At 45.9% G+C, this 20,419-nt stretch overlaps 1 long non-coding RNA gene across 1 annotated transcript; it reads right to left on the bottom strand.

Annotated features, from left to right (window-relative positions):
- Positions 1–251: 251 nt before the first annotated feature.
- LOC145358249 (uncharacterized) lies at positions 252–18,120 on the bottom strand. Its single transcript, XR_013889458.1, has 3 exons — positions 17,992–18,120; positions 1,453–1,601; positions 252–304 (listed from the first exon to the last, which is right to left on the bottom strand). It is a non-coding gene; the product is annotated as an uncharacterized LOC145358249 (long non-coding RNA).
- Positions 18,121–20,419: the final 2,299 nt, after the last annotated feature.

Below are 20,419 nucleotides of genomic sequence, written 5' to 3'. Positions count from 1 at the left end.
GCTGCAGCAACTGGTGTGGACTCACACAATAGTCATCTGTTGTTGAAAATTAGTTTGTACCTTCAGAAAAAGCAGAAGGAAAATTAAGTGAAGTTATAAAAAAACAATATTTCCCTGATTGGATTTTCCAGGATGGATGTCCACCAAAAAATAACAAAAATCTTCCATCTACCTGAACGCACACTCTGTGGATCATGTGACTGTCGTTTCTTCCAATGGGATTTCCCTGTGATTGAGGAACCGTTCCGCTTCTCCAGGGAATTGCTTACAATTGGCTGGCACCTTCCTACACCACACAGGTAACCTGTAAGAAACAGAACAAGGAACATAATTATTCACAAGTATCACAGAATCCCTACAGTGCAGAAGCAAGCCACCTGACCCATCAAATCTGCACCGATTCTCTCTGACAGAGCATTCCACCCATATCCTATTCCACAAACCCACATACTTAACCTGCTAATCCCCCTAACCTACACATCTTGGGACACTAAGGGGCAATTTAGCATGGCCAATCCATCTAGCCTATACATAGGGTTGGCACATGTGGTTAGCACTGCTGCCTCACAGCAACAGGGACCCATAATCGATTCCCATTGTCTGTGTGGAGTCTGCACATTCTCCCCATGTCTGCATGGATTTCCTCAGGGTGCTCTGGTTTCTCCCCACAGTCTGAAAGACGTGCTGGTTAGGTGCATTAGCCGTGGTAAATTCTCCCTCTGTGTACCCGAACAGGCACCGGAATGTGGTGACTAGGGGATTTTCACAGTAACTTCATTGCATTGTTAATGTAAGCTTACTATTGACAACAATAAAATAAAATCTTTAGAATGTGGGAGGAAATCGGAGCACCTGGAGGAAACTGATGCAGACATGGGAGAACGTGCAGACTCCACATAGACAGTGACCCAAGATTGAAATTGAATCCAGATCCCTGACGCTGTGAGGCAGCAGTGCATGGACTGAGAGGTAATGCCAGTTATTAACATTTGCAATTTTATCAGCTCAGTATTGTCCAGCTCTGTTTGAAATGTGACTTGCCACTGAAGCCCTTCGAATCCAATATGGGGGGGGAAGTGCCCATTACTAACAACGGCACACTTCAAATAATTGCAAGGTTAGAGATTAACATGAAGATTGATGAACCTCTGGTCTATACTTTCCATGTGTTTTATGCAGGAACCCCATCCTTACCACGTTGAGGTTGTCTGAATTCAGAAAGGTGTATGGGTTAGCTTAATCGGTCATTCTAAAATACTCCCTAATGTCAGTGGGATTAGCAGTATAAATATGTGGGGTTATGGCAATAGGGCCAGGGTGGGATTGTTGTTGCTGCAGGCTTGACGGGCTGAACGGCCTCCTCTGCAATGTAGGGATTCTACAATTCTCAGGTTGGTCATGACCCCTTCAATCAGCAACACCCATAAGAGCTTCAATGCCATTTGTACTTACCAGACTCATTGCCTTGGTCAGTCTGCTTTGCTTCTGAAGGAGAGGTGGAATTATCCCTGGATGGGGACCAGTGTGATTCCGGTCCCCTACTTTCCTGGGGCAGGGAAGACTTGTTGCCACCTTGCACTCGATTCATTTCCCAAGAAGTCCTATGTTGGGGAACAGGGAATTGTTAAAAGATATTCTTCATCAGAAGTTATTTTCCTTTATGTAGAATGGACAGCACAGAAACAGGCCATTGGGACCAACAAGTCTGTGTTGGTGTTTGTACTCTACACAACTCTGCTTCCTCTAACTTTATCAGCACATCGATCTATTTCTATCTTCCACATGTACATATCTGGCTTCCCCTTCCAAGTACCTAAACTTGCACCTCAACTAATACTTGTGGTAATGAGTTTCACATTCTCACAACTAAGAACATGGGACAAAGAATAGTACAGCACAGGAAGAGGCCCTTTGGCCCTCAAGCCTGCACCGATCATGATGCCTGCCTAAACTAAAACCGTATGCACTTACGGGGTCCGTATCCTTCCATTCCCATCCTATTCATGTATTTGTCCAGCTGCCCCTTAACTATCGCTATTGTACCTGCTCCCATCACCTCCCCGGGCAGCAAGTTCCAGACATTCACCACACTCTGTGCCTCGTACATCTCCTCTAAACTTTTCCCCACATACCTTAAACCGATGTCCCCTAGCACTTGGCTTTTCTACCCTCAGAAAGAGCATCTGATTATCCACTCTGTCCATGACTTTCTGAGTAAAGATGTTTCTCTTGAATTCTAGATTGATGAGTGACAATCCTTTACTTGTGGGCCCTTGTCACCCATAAGTGGAAACATTTGCTCCATGCCTATCCTGTCAATCCCTTTCATAATCTTAAAGATCTCTATCAGGTTACCACTCAAGTAATCTCCTTCCTAGAGAAAAGAGCCCCAGGCTATTCAACCATTGCTGACAGCCATAATCTCTCAGTTCTGGTATCGTCCCTCTACGTACATTTTTGTACCTTCACCAATGCCACATCCTTTTCATAAAATAAAGGCCAGCAATGTGTACCACACCAGTGACAACACTTCAAAAGTACTTGACTGGGTGTAAAGTGCTTTGGGACATCCCTTGGTCAGGAAAGGCGCTATATGAATGCAAATCTTCCTTTTATCGGTCAGCTGGTTCCTGACTGTGTCCCAGATTCTGATCGAAGCATTGGGATGACAGTCAGATTCCTACACTACCAAAACCTGCATTTTTATAGCATCTTTATCATTGTCACAAATGTTTCAAGAGCGCTTCACTGGAAGGTTGTTAAGCAAATCCGGACACTGAATCACATCGGAGATAATCAGTCTATCAAAAACTAGCAGCAGCACAAAGGAGAAAGAGAAAGCAAAAGAGAAAATGCTGGAAAATCTCAGCAGGTCTGTCAGCATCTGTAAGGAGAGAAAACAGCTGACGTTTCGAGTCCGGATGACCCTTTGTCAAAGCTTTGTCATCTAGACTTGAAACTCAGACCTGCTGAGATTTTCCAATGTTTTCTCTTTTGGATTCAGACTCCAGCATCTGGAGTAATTTGCTTTTATGCAGAGAGAGAGAGAGAGAGATAGAGAGAGAGAGAAGAAGAGGAGGGGAGAGAGAGAGAGAGAGAGATGCTTGGGAAAGAGATTCCAGACTTTTGAACCCCAGACACAGTGGCCTCATGGTATTGTCACTGGACTATAATCCAGAGTCCCATGGTCATGCTTTGGAGATTCAGAATAGAATCCCACCACTGCAGATGATGAAATTTGAATTCAATAAAAAAATCTAAAACTAAAAGTCTAATGTTGACCATGAAACTGTTGTCTATTTTCGTAAAGACCCACCTGGTTCACTAATGTTCCTTTAGGGAAGGAAATCTGTTGTCCTTACCTGGTCTGACCTACATGTGACTCCAGACCCACAGCAATGTGGTTGACTCTTAGCTGCCCTCTGAAATGGCTGAGTGAGACGCTCAGTTCAAGGGCAATCGGGGTGGGTAATATATGCTGGTCAGTATGGGGATTTTCACAGTAACTTCATTGCGGTGTTAACTTAAGCCTACTTGTGATACGAATAGGTGCCGGAATGTGGCAACTAGAGGATTTTTGCAACAATTTCAGTGATAATGTGAGCTTACTTGTGACAAATAAATAAACTTTCAAAACTTTATTTGAATTCCTCATGCTGATTCACTCACTTGTAACTAATGACCAATAAGGGCAGTCATTTGAATAGCATGTGTTAACAAGTTGAAGTGGAGGTCAGATCTCGTATGTTCTGGATACTCAATATCACAGTTTTAAAGTTTATATATTAGTGTCACAAATAGGCTTATATTAACATTATATTAATATATTAATTTATATTAATATGGCTAACATGAGGGGACATAGCTTTAAATTAAGGGGTGGTAATTATAGGACGGATGTCAGAGGGAGGTTCTTCATTCAGAGGGTAGTAAAGGCGTGGAATGCCCTGCCTGCAGCAGTTGTGGACTCGCCAACTTTAAGGGCATTCAAATGGTCAGTAGATAGGCATATGGATAACATTGGAATAGTTTAGGTTAGAGGGTCATTAGATTGTTCCACTGGTCGGCGCAACATCGAGGGCCAAAGGGCTTGTACTGCGCTGTAATGTTCTATGTTCTAATACTGCAATGAATTTACTGTGAAAATCCTGTCATCGCCACACTCTGGTGCCTGTCTGGGTACACCAAGGGAGAATTTAGCACGGCCAATGCAACGAACCAGCACATCTTTCAGACTGTGGGAGGAAGCTAGAGCACCCGGAGGAAACCCATGCAGACATGGGGAGAACTTGCAAACTCCATACAGTGACCCAAACTGGGTATTGAACCTGGCGCTTTGAGGCAGCAATGCTAACCACCGTACCACCCCATAAAGCCTGTGTGTAAACTGGCATGTTTGAAACAGTGGTGTAAAAAGCTGCCACGTGGTCTGCACTTTTCTTTTGAAAAAAGCTCATTAATTTTCCCAGGCAGGAAGCGATGATCCTCAACTTGGAGACTCTTTATGACAGAGGAGAATTTCTCTCGGCTGTCTTGGCTCACGCTACAGGCATGTAATGGTGACAGATGTCTTATTTTTTTGCACGGAAACACAGCTGCCAAAGTGTTTTATGCCACAATCGGCTTATGGAAATCTCATTGCATTTCTGCAGTAATAAGCTATCCCCTTTTCCTGGCATGGAACTCCACAGAAACAGCCAAAGGAGCTTAGCGGACTGCGTGTTATCCCAAATAGAGGAAAATACCGAGAGATGTAACACAGAAGGAGGCCCAACCAGTGTTGTCTTTAAGTGCCCCTGCCCCCCACCAACCCTCGCACAAGCAAAACAGTCCTAATCACATTGACCTGGCCTCCATAAATCCGTTCCACTGTAATTCTCTCATCCATCTATCCAATCTAATCTCAAAACATTCGGATAGGGTTAATGGCTGAGGCAGATGCTCAGTGAATCCTTCCACCTCACAATACTCTCTGTCTCTCTCTCTCTGTGCGAAGAAAATTCTCTTGCTGCCTGTTATTAATCTCTCTCATTTAATCTTCTGTCTTTGACTCCCTGCCGCTGACCCCTAAACAACTAGAAACAGCCAGCTCCTTTTCACCACGTTCCATCATTTCATACACACTTTTCATCATCTCCACATAACCCATGTTGTTTTTTTAATTGAAGATGACCCCATTCTTCCACATCTTTGTCTAACCTCATACCAGGCAGTATCTAGACAAACCTGTGCCACCCCCACTCTAAAGTACCAATAGCTTCATTTTTGGAATACATTTCATAAGAATCTTTAGATCCAGGAGCAGAAGGCAGCAATTCAGCTCCTCCATCCACCACTTAATATGATCATGGCTGATCTCACATGATTCCGGAGGATGGCGCGACTGATGTATGAGGAGAGGTTGATGAGGTTAGAACAAAGAAAATTACAGCACAGGAACAGGCCCTTCGGCCCTCCAAGCCTGCACTGACCATGCTGCCCAACTGAATTAAAACCCCCTACCCTTCTGGGGACCATATTCCTCTATTCCCACCCGATTCATGTATTTGTCAAGACATCCCTTAAAAGTCACTATCGTATCTGCTTCCACTATCTCCCCCGCCAGCGAGTTCCAGGCACCCACCACCCTCTGTGTAAAATACTTGCCTCATATATCTCCTTTAAACCCTGTGCCCCCGAGTAATTGATTCTTCCACCCTGGGAAAAAGCTTCTGACTATTCACTCTGTCCATGCCCCTCATAATCTTGCAGACTACTATCAGGTCGCCCCTCAACCTCTGTCGTTCCAGTGAGAACAAACCAAGTTTCTCCAACCTCTCCTCATAGCTAACGTCCACCAAATCAGGCAACATCCTAGTAAATCTCTTCTGTACTCTCTCCAAAGCCTCCCTATCTTTCTGATTGTGTGGCGACCAGAATTGAACACTATATTCCAAGTACGTCCTAACTAAGGTTCTATAAAACTGCAACATGACCTGTTAATTTTTAAACTCAATGCCCCAGCCAATGAAAGCAAGCATGCCGTATGCCTTCTTGGTTATCTGATCAAGATTAGGATTGTTTTCGCTGGAGCTCAGACGAATGAGAGACTTATAAAATTTTAACTGAACTAAACAGGGTAGATGTAGGGAGAATGTTCCCGATGGGGGAGGGGGAGTCCAGAGCCAGGAGTCACAGTCCGAGGATTCAAGATAGATCATTTAGGATGGAGATGAGGAGACATTTCTTCACCCAAAGAGTGGTGAGCCTGTGGAATTCATTACCACAGGAAGTAGTTGATGCCAAAACATTGAATGTGTTCAAGAGGCGCACTTGGGGCGAATGGGATCAAAAGTTTTGGGGAAAATGCAGGATTAGGCTGTGGAGTTGGATGATCAGCCATGATTGTGATGAATGGAGGAGCAGGTTCGAAGGGCCAAATGGCCTCCTCCTGCCCCTATCTTCTATGTTGCTATCTCCATCTCCCTGCCCCTTCTCCATAATCCTTCAAACCCATTAAAATCTCACAACACCAGGTTAAATTCCAACAGGTTAATTTGGAATCACGAGCCTTCTGAGCACTGCTCCTTCATGGACCACCCAGACCCAATCCCTGTAAACTCACATATTTCCCCCACTTACCCTCCCCTCAACCTGCACATCTTGGGACACCAAGGCGGCAATTTAGCGTGGCCAGTCCATCTAACCTGCACATTTTTGGACACTAAGGGGCAATTTCTCATGATTAGTCCTCCTAACCTACACACCTTGGGACACTCAGGGACAATTTAGCATGGCCAATCCACCTCACCTGCACATCTTTGGACTGCGGGTGGAAACAGAAGGAAACACGTGAAAACATGGGGAGAAATGTGCAAACTCCGCACAGACAATCACCTGAGATCGGATTCGAACCTGGATCCCTGATGCGGTGAGGCATCAGTGTTAAAACCACTGGACCATGGTGCCACTCTTTCTGCGTTGTACCTTTCTCCCCATCAACCTCCCTTTCTGAGCTGACAAATCCGCTCCAAACCCAAGCACACATTTTCGACGCGAGGGACATTTTGTTAAGCCTGCTGAAATCTACATTAAAAAAAAGCTGACAATGTAGCTGATCTTGATCTGGGAGGAGGAAAGCAGGAATGCTAAAATCCAGGACAAGTCTTTCCACTGCCTAATCCATCTGCAATTGTCAAGCACCAAACAATCTCCTTAAAAGAATTTATCTCTGCAGCATTAAGCATCGCAGCGTCTATTGTTTGAGGGGTGTGGAGTATGTGCATTAAATATATTAATGGACCAAAAAAAAAATCATCTTCATGAAATTATTGTCATGTCGGAAAAAAAAACCAGCTCCAAGTGTTTAAAACACCAGCAGATTAACAGAAAAGAACCTTTCACTTTGCAGCGTCTCAGCAAAATTAATTTGCTGATATAAGCCCTTGAGATGCAAACTGCTGCCTGCCTGCAGAACTATTTTGTCATGCTAAGATTATTAAGCTCTATCCTCGACCCTCATTCATCTGCCATTAAGTAGTCTGTAGGTCCAAAGAAAGATTACATTGTTGAATATAACGCGTTTCCATTTCAGACTGTGGCAACGCTTTTGCTCATTGTTTCCATCTTCCAGTTCACTCCCTTTGGCTGTAAAATCACCGAGGTTAATTGAACTGCAGAATGTGCAACACGGAAACAGGCCATTCGGCCCAGCAGGTCTGTGCTGGTGAGTATGCTCCACGTGAGCCTCCTGCTCCAATTATGAAAGTGAATAGCTGGTAATAGTGGTTAGCACTGCTGCCTCACAGTGCCAAGATCCTGGGTTCAATTCCGGTCTCCGGTCACTGTCTGTACGGAGTTTGCGCATTCTCTCCGTGTCTGCATGGGTTTCCTCCGGGTGCTCCGGTTCCCTCCCACAGTCCAAAGATGAGCGGATTAGGTGGATTGGCCATGCTAAATTGACTTTAGTGTCAGGGGATTAGCAGGATAAACATACGGGGAATAGGGCCTGGGTAGAATTGTGGTCGGCGCAGGCTCGATGGGCCAAATGGTCTCCTTCTGCACTGTAAGGATTCTATAGAAAGGTGCAGTGCAGGAGGTGGGTCAGCCCATTGTATCTGTGACTATGCAGCTATTGAATTAATCCTGCCACCTTACTCTTTCCCCATTTCCCTGTAAATGATTCTCCTTCAGGTATCCACTTGTCATTTGTTATGTTGCTATTGAATCTGCTTCCACCTCTCCTTCAGATAGCACCCTCCAGATTTGGGGAGGCAGTAATATCATTAGGCAAGTAATCCAGTGACCCAGGGTAAAGCTCTGAGTTCAAATTCCAACATGGCAGATGATGGAATCTGAATTCAATAAAAATCTGGAATTAAGAGTCTATTGACAACTATTGTAGATTGTCGGAAAAAACCCATCTGGCTCACTAATGTTGTTCAGGGAAGGAAACCCACACAGATACAGGGAGAACATGCAAACTCCGCACAGTCACCAAAGGCAGGAATTGAACCCAGGTCCCTGGTACTGTGAGACAGCAGTGCTAAGCATTGGGCCACCCCTCGGGAATCTGATCCATCATGTCAGCACTTTAATGAGCATCAAGAAAGACCCAGAGACATCACCTTTCAGGCAATGCAGCTGAATAAAGCTGCCCTCAATCAACTGGCACCCAAAACAAGACAGCGGTTCAAAGGTATGGCACAGTCTGCTGGGGATCAGTTTAGCTCAGTTCGCTGGATGGTTGGTTTGTGATGCAGAGCGACACCAACTGCACAGGTTCAATTCCTGTGTTGGCTGAGGTTATTCATGAAGACCATGCCTTGGCACGGTGGCGCAGTGGTTAGCACTACTGCCTCACAGTGCCAGGGATCCGCGTTCAATTCCCGGCTTGGGTCACTGTCTGTGCGGAGTTTGCACATTCTCCCCGTGTCTGCGTGGGTTTCCTCCGGTTTCCTCCCACAGTCCGAAAGACGTGCTGGTTAGGTGCATTGACCGTTCTAAATTCTCCCTCAATGTACCCAAACAGGTGCAGGAGTGTAGCAACTAGGGGATTTTCACAGTAACTTTATCCCAGTGTTAATGTAAGCCTACTTATGACACTAATAAATACAATGAACTTGCCCTTTGCCTGGGGTGTGGTGATCCTCAGGCTACATCACCAGCAGTCAGCCTATGGTCATCTGGGACTCTGGCGACTTTATCTTTGTTTTCACAATCTGCTTTTCCGTCCACGGGGCTGATACGCAACTGAGTAACCCATTTTACAGCAGCATGTTTTTCCAATAATGGATGGGATTCACACAATCACTCACTTAAATATCTGAGCGAGTCATAAAAATACAACTTAAAACCTGACATGTTTCATTGGGCACTTTCAAATAATAATAATATTAAAGAACAAAATGATCGCAACATCATCGCATCCAGCTTGATAATCTCCAGATGGAAAAAGGCTTTTTCATTAAATAGATGCAAACGGGGTTTCATTTGTGCAGTCTTAACCTTAAGCTACTGGCTAATCCTGTCGAGACTGTCCGCTTGTTCAAGGCGCAATACTCCCGCAAATTGTGACAAGGTTTAAACTAAAACCACAGGCAGGCGAGCTGGTGTTATTTTGTGAGCTGCAACAGCAAGAAATATTCCAATAACCATGTATCGTATTTCTCTGCCTATCTCACTGGGCTTTGTACACAAGTAATCACTTGTTTCCCTGTTGTGTGTATACAAGGGAACCAAATTTAGTACACAGCAAGAGTCCAAAAATGCCAACCACCCAACTCGACTTTGGTGCTACTGACTCCAGGAGGAATATTGACCTGACACAAGGGGTGGAATTTTACCAGCACATCCGCCCGCGTTTTGTACCATCCCGCCCGAGGCCAATGGAGAATGCTGTCCTGCGAGCTTCACCCGCCTCTGGAATCGGGGCAGGCGTGCCGGTAAAATTCTAGCCAAGGACATCAGTAGGATGGTGAAAAAAGCATCTGGGACATTTGCCTTTATCAATCGAGGCATAGATTACAAAAGTCATGTTGGGAGTTTTTTTTATTCATTCACATGTGACATGGGTATTGCTGGCTGGGCCAGCATTTATTGCCCATCCCTAGAGAAGGTGGTGGTGAGCTGCCTTCTCGAATCGCTGCAGTCCATGTGCTGTGGGTTGACCCACAAGGACGTTAGGGAGAGAATTCCAGGATTTTGACCCAGCGACTGCGAAGTTGTATAGAACATTGGTGAGGCCACAGTTGGAGTACTGTGTGCTGTTCTGGTCGCCACATTATAGGAAGGATGTGATTGCACTGGAGGGGGTGCAGAGGAGATTCACCAGGATGCTGCCTGGGATGGAACACTTATTTTACAGGCAGAGGTTGGAGAGGCTTGGGTTGTTTTCGCTGGAGCAGAGAAGACTGAGGGGCGACCTGATCAAGGTGTACGAGATTATGAGGGACATGGACAGAGTGGATAAGGAGCAGCTGTTCCCCTTAGTTGAAGGGTCAGTCATGAGGGGACATAGGTTCAGGGTGAGGGACAGGAAGTTAAGGAGAGGATGTGAGGAAAAGCTTTTTTACCCAGAGAGCGGTGACAGACTGGAATAGAACATAGAACATAACAGCGCAGAACAGGCCCTTCGGCCCACGATGTTGCGCCGACCAGTTACAAAACAATGACCCACTAACCTAAACCAATCCCTTCTCGTCCATAAACCTATCCACGGATCTCTTAAACGCCCCCAAACTAGGCGCATTTACAACTGCAGCAGGCAGGGCATTCCAATCCCTCACCACCCTCTGGGTAAAGAACCTACCCCTGACATCCGTCCTATAACTACCACCCCTTAATTTAAAGCCATGCCCCCTCGTGCTAGATTTCTCCATCAGAGGAAAAAGGCTATTACTATCCACCCTATCTAAACCTCTAATCATCTTATATGTTTCAATAAGATCCCCTCTTAGCCGCCTTCTTCCCAGCGAAAACAACCCCAAATCCCTCAGCCTCTCCTCATAGGACCTCCCCTCCATACCAGGCAACATCCTGGTAAACCTCCTCTGCACCCTCTCCAAAGCCTCCACATCCTTCCTATAATGTGGGGACCAGAACTGCACACAGTACTCCAAGTGCGGCCGCACCAGAGTTGTGTACAGTTGCAACATGACGCTGCGACTCCTAAATTCAATCCCCCTACCAATAAACGCCAAGACACCGTATGCCTTCTTAACAACCTTATCTACTTGACTCCCAACTTTCAGGGATCTATGTACACATACACCTAGATCCCTCTGCTCATCCACACTATTCAAAGTCCTCCCGTTAGCCCTATACTCAACACATCTGTTATTCCTACCAAAGTGAATTACCTCACACTTCTCCGCATTAAACTCCATCCGCCACCTCTCGGCCCAGCTCTGCAACCTGTCTAAGTCTTCCTGCAAACTATGACACCCTTCATCACTATCTACCACACCTCCGACTTTGGTGTCATCAGCAAACTTACTAATCCACCCAACTATACCCTCATCCAGATCATTAATAAAAATTACAAACAGCAGTGGCCCCAAAACAGATCCCTGAGGCACACCACTCGAAACCGAACTCCATGATGAATATTTACCATCAACCACCACCCTCTGTCTCCTATCCGCTAGCCAATTCCTGATCCAATTCCCTAGATCACCCCCAATCCCATACATCTGCATTTTCTGCAGAAGCCTACCATGGTGAACCTTATCAAACGCCTTACTAAAATCCATATACACCACGTCCACTGCCTTACCCCCATCCACCTCTTTGGTCACTTTCTCAAAAAACCCAATAAGGTTAGTAAGGCACGACCTACCCGCCACAAAACCATGCTGATTATCTCCAATCAATTCTTTACTCTCCAAATAACTATAAATCCTATCCCGAATAATTTTTTCTAAAACCTTGCCCACAACAGAAGTGAATGAGCTGCCTGGGAGGGTGGTGGAGGTGGGATGCCTCACATCCTTTAAAAAGTATCTGGATGAGCACTTTGGCACATCATAACATTCAGGGCTACGGGCCAAGTGCTGGCAGATGGGGTTAGATGGGTTCGGGTGTTTCTAATGTGTTGGTGGGGACTCGATGGGCTGAAGGGCCTTCTCTGCACTGTATGATTCTATGATAGCAACATGAGAAATTGGGGCATGAATAAGCCATTCAGCCCCTTCACCCTGCTCCACCATTCAATACAAGGCTGATCCTCGATCTCGATTCCACTTTCTCCTTCGCTCCCTAAATCCCTCGATTCCCTAAAACCCATCCAACCCACCTCAAAATATATTCAACAATGGTGCACCCACTGACCTCCAGAGTAACAAATTCCAAAAGAATCACAATCCTTTTCAGTGAATATATTTCTTCTCTTCACAGTCCATAAGATATAGGAGCAAAATTAGGCCATTCGGCCCATCAAGTCTGCTCCACCATTCAATTATGGCTGATGTGATTCTCATCCTCATTCTCCTGTCTTCTCCCCATAATCCTTGATCCCATTATTGATCAAGAACCTATCTATCACCGTCTCAAAGACACTCAATGACCTGGCCTCCATAGCAGCAAAGAGTTCCACAGATTCACCACCCTCTGGCTGAAGAAATTCCTCCTCATCTCAGCTTTTATGGAGCGTCCCTTCACTCTGAGGTTGTGCCCTCAAGTTCTTCTCCCTCCCACAAGGGGAAACATCATCTCCACATCCATTCTATCCAGGCCTCTCAATATTCTGTAAGTTTCAATTAGATCCCTCCTTATCCTTCTAAACCCCATCCATTATAGACCCAGACTCCTCAACTGCTCCTCATATGACAAACCCTCCATTCCTGGGATCAGGCCCCATATCCTGAAACTGTGTCTCCTGTGTTCCAGATTCCTCAGTGGCAATGTCTTCAAGGACAAACTCTCGGTGCTTTGGGAAGTCGGGTTTTATCAAGTGCGGGAGACATGTTATAAACCTGAGTTCCATATTGCACTTATACCAATCAGATTTCAAACGGGAACATGAGATTTTAATTCCCTCCACTGGGTTGGTCAAGCTGACAGAAGTGTGCCATGGAATCTTTTATGTCCACCAGGGGGCAGACTGGGCATCGGTTTCACATTTTATCCCAAAGATGGCACCTCCAACAGTGCAGCACTCACTCAGTACTGCTCCGGGCTTAATTCTTTGGAGTGGGAATCGAACCCACAACCTTCTGATTCAGAATCCAGAGCGCAGGCTGCCAGACCACAGCTGATGGTGCTAACGGTGAAATGTAAGGAAGGAAGGTGGGTGAAAGTAATGCAGGCAGTCCGCTAAGCAGAAGAGAGCACCCCCACCCTCCTCTCCCCTCCCCATCCTGCCTGGCTGGCTCCCCACCTATCTGGTGGAACAGTATCCCAGTAGGAGGTGGCAGCCGTGCCCACATCATTGGGTTAGAACTACTCTCAGAGACTGTACGACATCCTTTCAGACAATGTTCAGCTGGTCTGGAGGACCCAGAGTTACTCAAACATTACTGCTGTCTCCAAGGAAGGTAGAATGGGACAGTGCCAATACTTACACAGAGGAGAGGAGGAGAAAATCACAGATCACCACTTGCCTGGGTGATTGCAGCTCCAACAACACTCAAGAAACTCAATATCATCCAAGACAAAACAGCCCTCGTGATTGGCATTCCATCTATAAACTTCCACTGCCACCAATGCACAGGGGCAGTTGTATGTTCCATTTACAAAATGCACCACAGCAACTCAGCAAGGTTCCTTTGACAGCACCTTCCCAACCCACGACCACCTCAAGGTGGTATAAGGGTGGTACTTGGAACAAGGGCAGCAGATACCTGGGAACACCTCCACCTGGAAGTTTCTCCCCAAGCCACACACCATCCTAATTTGGAAATATATCCTTGTGTCTTCACCATCGCTGGGTCAAAATCTTAGATCTCTGTCCCTGACAGCACTACTGACACACCTTCACCAGATGGACTTCAGGGGATCAAGAAGGGCAACTAGGGATGAGCAATAAATGCGAGTCTAGCCAATGATGCCCACATCCCATCAATGAATTAAAAGGAGCAAAATAATGACCACTGTGCATTAGGATTTAACATAAAACTGGACTGGGACAGTTATGTTCAGTTCACAATCAATTCTTTTAACTGTGACAAATTACTGATCAAAGTATCACTGACACAGAGAACTGATGTTGTCTTAACTGAGAGTTTGTCCCTTTAAGTAAAGTTTAAAATTTATTTATTAATATCAAAAGTAGGCTTACCTTAACACTGCAATAAACTTACTGTGAAATTTCCCTAGTCGCCACACTCCGGCGCCTGTTTGGGTACACTGAGGGAGAATTTAGCACGGCCAATGCACCTAGCCAGCACATCTTTCCGACTGTGGGAGGAAACTGCAGCACCTGGAGGAAACCCAGGCAGACACGGGGAGAAGGTGCAAACTCCACGCAGATAGTGACCCAAGCCAGGAATCGAACCCGGGTCCCTGGCATTGTGAGGCAGCAGTGCTAACCACTGTACCACCACGCAGCCCCACTGTGGTAGTAGTGGTTAGCATGCTGCCTCGCAGCACCAGGGGCCCAGGTTCAATCCTGGCCTCGGGTGACTGTGTGGAGTCTGCACATTCTCCCTGGGTCTGCGCGGGTTTCCTCTGAGTGCTCCGGTTTCCTTCCTGAATCCAAAGATCTCCACATTAGATTGATTGGCCATGCTAAATTGCCCCTTAGCGTCCCAAGACGTGTAGGTTAGGGGGATTAGCAGGATCAATATGTGGGGTTACCGGGGTAGGGGCTGGGTGGGATTGTTGTTGGTGCGGGCTTGATGCCATTCTTCTGCACTGTAGGGATTCTATGATTCTACGTAGAAATCATAAGTAGAGTTAACATCAGAGACTCACCATCCATCACACACCCACCTACACATCCACCCCGCACTACCCACTACACACCCACCCTGTAACATCCCAGAATGGTACAGCAAAGAAGGAAGCCATTCAGCCCATCAGGTCTGCACAATCTCTTTTTAAAAACAATCCAGTTATACGCCACTCTGTAGCTTTTTCCCCACATCATTACACTATGTTCTCCTGCAATTATTTATCCAATTCCCTTTTAATGGTGCCTGTTGAATCTGTATTAATTATCCCACAAAGTTATAAATCCTAATGCGTGTTGCAAAGAGAGGTTTCTCCTTACCTCGCCTCAGGATCCTTTGGGTGATCACAACACCCCACTCGACACGCACTCAATGATACAGTCACAAGTACAGTACCAGTGTGCTGCCACTGTGCCTGTGTCTCATCACAACAACTTGCATTCACATAGCACCCATAATGTAGTGAAATGTCCTGAGGTATTTCACAGCAAAATTTAACAAACAACTTTGACAGCCAGCCAGATACAAAGACTGGTGATCGAAGGCTTGGCAGAAGAGGTTTTACACAAGCATCATGAGAAAGAAGAGGCAAAGGGGGGAGGACATTTTGGAGTTTGGGTCTCAGGCAGCTGAAGGCTCGGCCGCCAAGGGTGGAGCCATTGAAATGGGGGACGCTCTGGAGGCCAGAATCAAAGGAGCACAGAGGTTTCCGTGGGGTTTTGAAGGTGGAGGAGATGAGAGAGATCGGGAGGGGTGAGGCCACAGGGGAATTTGAAAATAAAGATGAGAATTTTAACTTTGATGTGCTGCCAAGCCAGGAAACAATGAGCACAGGTTCAAGTGATACAATCTCAAACTAATAACAATTAAATGCACCAGGTTAGACACAATAAGTTTCCTCAATTGTATTTCCACATTGCACAGAGAAAACAGAGCTACAGTGTCATCTAGTGGACAATGTGTATATTGCAAGCCTTAAAAATTACAGAAAGGAAACCCTTGTGTTGGTTTTTTCACATCTTTCACTTCACAATGACATACTAATGAAGTGTAGGCATTGTTACTATGAAGCACAATAGTCAATTTGTGCACAACAGGATCCCACAAGTGAGATAACGTGACCACAGTAATCTGTAATTGTGAAGTTGATAGAGGAATAAATATTGGTGAGGGTACCAGAGGTAAACCGCTCTGCTCTTCTTCCAAATAATGGCGCAGAATTTTCTATATCCACCTGAGAAGGCAGATGGAGCCTTGGTTTACCATCTCGTCAGAAAGGTGGCACCTCCCTCAGTACCCAACAGGGTTGTCAGCCTAAACTTCGTGCTCGAGGGTATAGAATGGGGCTTGAACTCCCAAACTTCTGAAATGCCATAACCTGTCGGACCATATTTTCCCAGAGGTTTCAACACCTGGCCTCATCTCCAACAGCCTCACCCCACCCCTGCTGCTCCCACATCCTGTCAATCCTGGGCTGCAACTGGCAAGTAATGGTGGATGCAATACCCACAATCCTCTGCTCTCCAGAAACCACTCTATCAAACGTGTGGTTCTGTTGATATGTCTGTACACTCAGTATTCTTGGACATGTTCATCGAAACTCCGGAAGGAGTGAAATAGGAGAAGAAAATCCCCAAGGATTTTCCTCTCACTTGCAGGAGCGGCTGGGAACATCAATCAAGTTTAAATTCCAGACAATTGCAGCCTGAAATCATGTGCAAGTTCCTTGGGGGTTTTCGCGAGTCACATTTAAAAGTTAAGTTTATTTATTAGTATCACAAGTAGGCTTACATTAACTCTGCAATAAAATTACTGTGAAGATCCTCTTGTCGCCACACTCTGGCACTTTGCATACACTGAGGGAGAATGCACCTAAACAGCACGTCTTTCGGACTGGGGATGGAAGCCAGAGCACCTGGAGGAAACCCACGCAGACACGGGGAGAATGTGCAGACTCGACACAGACAGTGACCCAAGCTGGGAACTGAACCCGGGTCCCCGACACTGTGAGGCAGCAGCGCTAATCACTGTGTCGCCACCAACTCCCAGCCCCTCCCCCCACCGCCCCCCGCACCCCCCCTGCCTCCCAACACCCCCAAACCAATGCTGTCAATAGTTTACAAGCTATAGATCTCAGTGTTTTGATTTAGGATATTACTCCGCAAAGACAATCCATAGAATTCCAGACAGAACAACCCAGACAGGAAGAAATTGAAGAATAAATAAAAACAAAACTCTTTGCATACTGTATGCAACTCAGCCGCACCTCCAACATGACCCCAGCTTTCATAGCTGGGTTTGGATAACGTTCCCATTTTTAATACATACACAGAATCCCTACTGTGCAAAATGAGGCATTCAGCCCATTGAACGTGCACCAATTCTCCAAAAGAGCATCCCATCCTTTCCTTGTAACCTCACACATTTACCCTGGCCATTGGACAGCATGGTGGCATAGTGGTTAACACTGCTGCTTCACAGCGCCAGAGACCCGGGTTCAATTCCAGCCTCGAGTTACTGACTCTGTGAAGTTTGCATGTTTTTCCCATGTCTGCAGGTGCTCTGGTTTCCTCCCACAGTCCAAAGCTGTGTAGATTAGGTTGATTGGCCGTGCTGAATCGACTCACTATCAAGGGGACTAGCAGGGTAAATGTGTCAGATTAGGGGATAGGGCCGGGGTGGGAGTGTTGTTGGTGCAGACACAATGGGCCAAATGCACTGTACAGATTCTATGGGCAAGTTCTCCAGCCGTGCTGGGCTAAAAGCCAGCAATTCTACCTGACTGTCAATTGCACTGTCCACAACCTACCCGCTAAAATTCCAGTGGCGGGCAGAATAGGAGAATTCCAGCCTACAATTCTATGATTGAATCCACCTAACCTACACATCTTTGGACATGAGGAGGCAATTTAACATGGCCACTCCACTTAAGCAAATAAACCTATAGGTTGTCCCAACATCATATACATAAGGGAAAACTGCACAAGTTGCCTGGAGGATCTAGCATGGACTCTGTGCTATCTGATTCTCTGATTTCTCAGCATCCCTGTGTGACATTGTGGTTTGTGAGTATTTTGATGATTCAGGTATCAGGTAGCTTCAGCAACACTCTCTCGATTACCTTCCATTCAAAGGCCTATCCTCCATCCATGCTCCATTGAAAGGGAGCTCGCTAGTCCTGCCTTTCCTTGTTACTTGAGGGTCTATTTTGCTGAACTCTTTCTGGACATCCGCACCTTTATTCACGGGCTCTGAGATTAAAGCTGAGCAAAAAGAAAAAAAGGATTAAATTACTGGAGGTTCTTCAAAGAATACAATAACTTTAAAGTTTATTTATTAATGTCACAGAAAGGCTTATATTAACACTGCAATGAAGTTACTGTGAAAATCCCTTAGTCGCCACACTCTGGTGCCTGTTCAGGTACACTGAGGGAGGATTTAGCATGGCCAATGCACCTAACCAGCACATCTTTCGGTCTGTGGGAGGAAACCAGAGCACTTATTCCCGACATATTTACGCTGCTAATCCCCCTGACACTAGGGTCAATTTAGTATGGGCCAATCAGCCTAACCCCCACATCTTTGGACTGTAGGAAGAAACCGGAGTGCCTGGAGGAAACCCACAGAGGGAACACGGAGAGAACTTGCAGACTCCACACAGACAGTGAGCCAAACTGGGAATTGAACCCAGGTCCCTGGCGCTGTGAGGCAGCAGTGCTAACCACTGTGCCACAGGACCATCCAAGCAAATGGTCTTCAAAATATATGGCAAATAAAAGCTTGAGAAAACGATAAGTAAAAATCGTCAGATAAGGAGATACCCAATAAGCTGTCAATTCAGGCTCTTTAACAGAGAATTGCAACATCTGCACAGTAGTACAGTGGTTAGCACTGCTGCCTCACAGCGCCAGGGATCTGGGTTCAATTCCAGCATGGGGTCACTGTCTGTGTGGAGTCTGCATGTTCTCCCCATGTCTGCATGGGCTTCCTCTGGATATTCCTGTTTCCCCCCCACACTCCAAAGATGTGTGGTTTAGGTTGATTGGCCATGCTAAATTGACCCTCAGTGTCAGGGAGATTATCAGTGCAAATATATGAGGTTATGGGAATACAGCCTGGGTGGGATCATTGTCACTGCAGGCTCGATGGGCCAAATGGCCTCCTTCTGCACTGTTGGCGTTCTATGATTTTATGAAACTGGTGAGGAATCTTTAGAAACCTTAAGCGATATCAGCAAAGGTCAACAACAAAACTGCATATTTGTCACATCTTTTGATGTAACAAACCGTTCCAAGGCATTTCACAACAGTATTATAGAACAAAGTAAGACACAGAACCAGGTACAATGTTAAGTCAGATGACCAAAAGCTTGGCTGGGGAGGTAGGTATTAAGAAGTGTGTTGAAGGAGGACAGAAAGGTAGTGAGGCAGTGTGGTGTAGGGAGGGTAATCCAGAACTTAGGGCCTCAGTTGCAGAAGGCAAAGCCACAAGTGATGGAGTGATTGAAATGGGGAATGCACAAGGGACCAGACTCTTGGAGGGTGATGAGGAAATGACAGAGAAGGGGAGGGCAATGCCATGGAGGGATTTGAAAACAAGGATCAGAATTTTTCAAATCAATATGTTGTGTAACTGGGATCCAACATATAAGCCCATAAGAATTAGGAACAGGGACATTCAGCCCCTAGAGTCTGCTCCACCCTTCAATAGGATCATGGCTGATCCGACAATCCTCGTGTCCACTTTCCTGCCCTTTCCCTGTAACCCTTGATTCCCTTCCTGATCAAGAATCTATCTATCTCAGCCTTAAATATACACAAGGACACTGCCCCCATAGCTCCCTGTGGCAAGGAGTTCCACAGACTCACAACCCCTCAGAGAAGAAATTCCTCCTCCTCTGAGTCTTAAATTGGTGCTGCTTTATTTCTGAGGCTAGGCCCTCTGGTCCTTCACTCTCCCATGAGGAGAAACATCCTGTCAGCATTTACCCTACCAGCTCCTTAAAAATCCGAAATGTCTCAATGGTATCACCTCTCAATCTTCTAAATGAGTGGAGTTCCAACCTGTTTAGGGCAGCACGGTGGCGCAATGGTCAGCGTTGTTGCCTCACGGCACCAGGGACCTGGGTTCAATTCACAGATTTGGTCACTGTCCGTGCGAGGTCTGCGTGCATTTCCTCCGGGTGCTCCTGTTTTACTCCCACAGTCCGAAAGATGTGCCAAATTAGATGCATTGGCCATGCCAAATTCTCCCTTTGTGTACCCGAACAGGTGCCGGAGTGTGGCGACAAGGGAATTTTCACAGTAACTTCATTGCAATGTTAATGTAAACCTACTTGTGATACTAATAAATAAACTTTAAAAACCGCTTAGCCTTTCCTCATAAGACAATCCCCATCATAATATTATAATGAACACAAAGTTAATGGAGGAATGGGGCTTGGTACAAGTTAAGACATGGATGGCAAAGTTTTGGATGATGTCAAGCTTAGAGAGTGAGTTTATAAATAATAAAGAATCACACTTGGCCCAGTTAAACACAATCTGCTC

This window comes from Carcharhinus amblyrhynchos, chromosome 25 (assembly GCF_965287045.1).
Source record: "Carcharhinus amblyrhynchos chromosome 25, sCarAmb.v2.hapA, whole genome shotgun sequence".
Lineage (NCBI taxonomy): Eukaryota > Metazoa > Chordata > Chondrichthyes > Carcharhiniformes > Carcharhinidae > Carcharhinus > Carcharhinus amblyrhynchos.
The sequence above is the reverse complement of the archived record's forward strand: the minus strand, read 5'-3'. Positions and strand labels throughout refer to the sequence as shown.